The sequence below is a fragment of the Trachemys scripta genome, chromosome 9 (assembly GCF_013100865.1).
Source record: "Trachemys scripta elegans isolate TJP31775 chromosome 9, CAS_Tse_1.0, whole genome shotgun sequence".
Classification (NCBI taxonomy): domain Eukaryota; kingdom Metazoa; phylum Chordata; order Testudines; family Emydidae; genus Trachemys; species Trachemys scripta.
Window position 1 is genome coordinate 22329492 of NC_048306.1, and position 6000 is coordinate 22335491.

The following is a 6000-nucleotide window of genomic DNA, read 5'->3' on the forward strand; positions in this document are numbered from 1 at the left end:
ACATGCCAGAAGTGATAGTCTCAACGGTTGGCATTGTCGAGCAGGTTTTGGCTTCCACTATCTAGATCTGAATTGGGCACTCTTAGAGAAAGGCTTTAGACTCAGTAATTTACTTCCCCAGTTGGTCCAGATCCAGATCGCTGGCATTCAGGGAAGGCGGGGCTAGGGGCTCCTCTTCACTCAGGCTTTTATTTGAAGGACAGGACCTGAATAGAGCAACTGGCTGCTGTGACTGCATGCACCTGTGGGGTGGAGGGAGGGGCAATGGTCATTATCTCTGGGTTAGCATTCATCAGTTTGTTACTTTTGGAACTGTTATTCATGCACCCAGAAGTTTGATGGATGAAATTTTGTGAACTGAAAAGTAAACAAAATAAATATGAATCAGACTCTACATCCCTAAAATATCAGAAAGCAGAGGATTAATTAGGTGGATCTGATGCCTTCAGACTAGATATATCTGAGCAAGTATGATTTAAACACTGATTTAAAAGTGCCTAGGTTTTTATAAAACTTTTACACTGCGATCTTTAAGTTTAAGTTTTGCCAGACAAGACTGCTTCCTGATTATGCAGACTTAAACAGCAAACAGCTCATGTATCACACTTTGAGACCCTGCAGTACCCCTGGTACAGCAAACATAACACATGGCTTCTGATACAGGCAGAATAAACAAAGCTCCCTCCAAATAAAGAAGACATGGCAAAACTGCAGAATGACTTGTGATACCTATTTCTCAGTCACTTTGCCTGGTGTAGCCTCTATCCATCTGAAGAGCACTCAAGCAATGAACCAGGCATTTCCCAGGTAATAAACAACAATAGAAATAAAGTTCCCTACCACACATTAGACTGGACAGAGCACTAGAGAACATACTGCAGAGAACAATCCTGTACTTAGCCACCTGAGGACAGATTATGTGGCCTACTGAATGGCAGAATTTAGAGATAGAAGAGACCTATTAGATTATCCAGTCCACCCCCAAATGCCAGTGTTTTGTCCATTCTAGTTTAAAAGCCTCAGGCAATGATTATTTCAGTGATTCCCTTGGGAGATTATTCCATAGCCTAATACATCTAACCTAATAACTGTATCAGTTATAGGAATCATCTATTGCTGCTTTGATTCCATGACACTTCTGCATTTTCCTAATAACTAGACTCAAGCTGTAAAATTTGGAGCAGGATTTCAAACACTCCACTCCCCACTCCGAAGTTCTTGATTAGGGATTTTAGCTCAGCCCATTATAAAGGTAGGGACAATTTGGATCTAGATTTGAATATTGTATGGTGTCAGACCCTATTTTTCCTGACATTATATACAGGTCAGAGTTTCTTCAAGTGATTACATGTGTCCTTTCCAATGTAGGTGTGTGCACATCCCAAACACAGTCGCTGGAAAATTTTTCCTCAGTGGTATCCATCACGTTGGCTCTGGCGCCTTCAGAATGTTTACTTGTGTGATCACAGCACTGTCACTTTTCCCATTTCAAAGACCCTAGTATTTCTTGCTTTTCCAACTTGTTCAGGAAGTGGCTGTAAAAGTCCTGAAGTGCTTTGCTCCCTTCTTTCCACGGGCCAGTTGCTACTGGATCTCCTGGCTCTCTTAACACTCCATTCAGTAGCTGTCATTGTCTGTATTATAGCCCTCAGCAAAGGCATGGCTTACACTTAAGTTTTGCTGGCATACCTATGTCAGTTAGGGGTGCCATTTTTTTTTATACCCATAGCACTATGCTGGTAAAAACCCTACTATAGATGTAGTTGTAGTATAACTGTGCTTACATCAATGTAGTTTATGCTAGTTTCTAGCATAAGCATTTCTATACGGCTGTAATGGCATTCATGCTAGAGAGTTTTGCTGTTTTAACTATGTATAAATATACCCACAAAACCCTCCTATTACAGACAAGGCCTAAAACCCAATTTTTCAGAATATTTTTGGTATCATTAAAGGTGCTGTGAAATTCTGATCTGAAATTCTGCTATGTTGTGCTGTAGATTCTATATTGTACAGGGAATGTGGAACAGTTCTGTCAAAAGACAGTTAATTAAAAAAAAATCCTGTCAAATATGCCATTTCTCAGAAGGCTATTTCTCCAACCTTCTGTTTTAGTGGCTTAAGTTTTATTAGCAACTAAATCTGTCTTCATAATGACAGAACTGCTTAAAGATGATATTTCACATGCACATTTCAGGTCCCAGACGCTCAGCAACTGCTGAACACCCAGAATAAATGATCCACAAATACACATCTTTGAGGCTGTAGCTGTGGGATTCCAGACCATCTGTTGCTTAAAGGAAGACAGTAGCCTGTTCTCTTCATGTTTCTCCCTTGCAAGAGCTACTAGGCTCTGAACTTCCTCTTCCCACTTCCCCTCTTAACTTTAAATCACTTGACAAGTTAATCGGCACCTCCTCATTGCCTGGAGCTTTTAATGAAGTCCAAACAAATTAACTATTAAACAAGTTATGAACCAGCTCAGTGTGAACTGACTTGAATAAGCTGAGGATCAAAGCAAGTGGCTGTAAAATGAGTCCTGAAGTGCTAATAATGTGTAATAACTTTTAAAGGCTTAAATGAGGATGAATTAAACTGGGGGGAGGGGCAAGATGTGTTGAATTCTGCTTATTTAAAAAAATGCCACCTACTGTGGCTATGTTGTGGTTGTGTTTTGACAGAAGAAAGCTGGTGATGAGAAGGATAGAACTGCATTCTATTTCTAATGCAGTTTATTCCAAAAGTGACAGTGTACAAATGGCCAAGCCTGACAGATCTGTTCCCTGTGCATACTGAGTCATATCTGCTTCATTCATTGACAGAAATAATTTTTACTGCTTTGTAGTCTCATATGCCCTAATGAGCCAGCGCCCCCTTGGGAGACTGAGCTGGAGTCTTCTTGTAGCATTGTATACGAAATTCAAATCTGATTCACCTGTGTAAACCCATGGACTGCAATGTGTTTACCCAGCTGTGAATGAGGGCTTAATTTAGCCTGCAGGACCTTTACTACTGCTGCTGCTACTATATGAGAGAGTTGAGCTGTGTTCTTTCTGATACCTTACACAGTTAAAAACCAGCATCTTTATTTTTTTCTGAGCATGTTTGATCACGCAAGATATAATCAACATGCAGAAAAATGCCTGTTATGACATTTTAATCACTTTTCAGTCCAGAACCACTGTGACAGGTTCCCCCACCTGGAACTGGGGTACCACTGAGCTCTCTGACCCACCAGCCTAGGTTCCCTTTCACACTGTGCTGCTGTGACAAGCTGCAAAGCCCTTCAGTCTGCACTTTCACCAGCATTCACACAGGTAGGGACACACCCAGCTGCGGTTACACACAGGCTCTCTAACCACCAGCTTCCCAGGCTAGGACCCCACAGGAGTACCATCCTGCCCTGGGCAAATCTGGTCAGTATACAGGTTTAATACCCGGTTCGCCTCTCCCTCAATCTAAAGAAAACCATGCACACTTGTGGTAACCAAACAGAGATTTTCCCCATACACTCCAGTCAAAGCTTACTAGTTTAGATAATAAACTTGTTTTTGCTTTAACTAGAAAAGATAGATTTCACGTGAGTATAAGTGATAGCAAACTGATCAAAGTAGATTACCTAGCAAATAAGAAAAATGCAATCTAAGCTTAATATACTAGATAGCTAGGGTGAGCATCTAGTACAGGCGAGTCATCTTACAGGGGGGTTCTGTTCCGCTGTTAGCGCGTAAAGCGAAAACGGCGTATAGTCAAAATTACATTGAGTTCAATGGCGGGCAGAATCGCCCACCCTACAGGTACAGTATTAAAATTGTTATTTTTCTCTTTTTTTGGTTTTTACCGACTGCATAAAGCTGAAATCGCGCATGTTAAATGCGCGCAAGATGCGACAGACCTGTATTCATATCCAAACTGATGGTACAGGCAGACTTGTAGATTCTTAAGGCACAAGCTACACTTGTTTTGCAGCTTGGTATCCCCAGATGTTTCATACACAGGCTAGAAATCCTTTTAGCCTGGGTCCAACACTTCACCCAGCTCAGTCTTTGTTCCTCAGGTCTTTCTAGGAGTCATCTTGGGTAGGGAGTGAAGAACCACAGATGTCACTCCCTGCCTTTTATAGCATTAGTATATGGTGGGAACCTTTTGTTTCAAAGCTTGATTCCTAGACCAGTTTGTGTAAAAATACTGACATCCCAAGATGGAGTCCAGAATCATGTGGCCTGGTCACATGTCCTTGTAGAGTCATAGCAGCCATTACTTACAGGCTGTCTGGAGCGTTCTCAGGAAGGATCACCAGGAGATAAGCTTCTCCCAAGGCCTATTGTTTTCCCTAATGCCTCATTGGGAAGGGCCAATTCAGGGCAACCAGCTATCTAGACTGAAAGCATCTCGTCTAGTGGAGGTTACACAGATGTAACTACATTTGAAGTACAGATACACAGTATTTATAACTTCAGATACAAGAATGATCATGCATACAAATAGGATATTAATATTCAGCAAATCATAACTTTTCCGATGATACCTCATATGATTTATCTTACATAAATCATAATTATGTTTAATCATATCATAATATCACTGAAGAATATAGGGTCCAGTGTCACAACCAGACTTAAGGCAAACTCAAACTATAATGACTTTCCAGCCTGACTTTGGTCCTCCATCTTTTCTCTTGTGTTGGTCCCACTAGTGTTATCAAGTGGCTTGTGTTATTAAACACTTTGTGTCCTCCTTATTAATGCAGGGAGAGCTTATATTTAACAGTTGATGTTGTAAACATTACATAACTGTAAAACAATAGCAACCACAGACTGGTGTTGGTTGTATCCTCTGGGCTCTCTTCTGTCCTAAGCTGTGTCTTCCAAAATGGAGGCATGGCCTTTGGTCTCTGCAGCCACACCTCACATATGTACATAACCATTACAGGCTTGCCAATCCCAAGCATTCAAAAAAAATCACAAGATTTTTAAAATAAGTTTGATGCTCTTTATTTGCCTTCTGGTTTATAAACCCTTACATTCATGTTTCCCAGATTTTCTACACGGCCATGAAGACTAGAAACTTTTTTTTTTTTTTAATTAAAATGAATGTCTCACAACTCCAGCATCTGGGGCCTTAAGAAAAATATCATATCACTAGATCAGTGATAAAATTGTGGGAGCTGGCAATACAGCAACAGCATCTACTCAACACAGGTATTGCATGTACTAATTCCTGCTTCTTTCAATTGCCCAAAGCGACAACAGCTTCCTTCTACAGACATGGACTGCTCTGCTTATTAGTGCTGCAAAATTAGAAGATATAAAATGGACCTGGAGGTTTGTGTGTCTGAATCTCTGGATCAGTGCAGTAGATGCAATATGTAATTCAGGATGGGAACACAAGTTCCAAAGACTGTCCCAAATTTAATTCAAACTTGAACTGTTTTTAAGCTTTAAAGAGTTCTACTAGCTTTTTGTCCCTGTAATGGGGTGGCATCCGCCTCTTATGAATGCCCTTCTCCCTAGGCAATAGTGCCTGCAAACAATTCTTTTTACGCAGCAGGGGATGCACCTTTCTCTCAATTAGATGAGCCTGCTTTTATTTTTTGGTTTTACATCAGGGTGACACTTTCCTCTCATAAGCACCCTCCCCCTGCCGCTGGTTCTCTTAGCTGGTCTTCAGCAGCTCAGCCCTCCAGGCAAGTGGCACACACTGTCCCCCCTTCTGGCATATACAGTCCAAGTTCTTTCTTGGCCCTGGTATGGGGCCCTAGCTCTCAGGCTTCTTCCCCAAGTCACTGCCTTCTTTAACCACCCAACCAGGGTCCATCTCAGTACCCTCCACTGGTGTCCTTTTCAGCAGCCCTCAGTCCACAACCAGAGCAGCAGGGCCCATCTCGGTACCCTTACCTGGTCTGGCCAGGTCCTAGGCTCAGTCCCCTGAGCTCAGCCTGCCTGCACTGACCTTTTCATGGTCCTGCTGTTACTCTATCCAGCCAGGAACCAGGTCTTT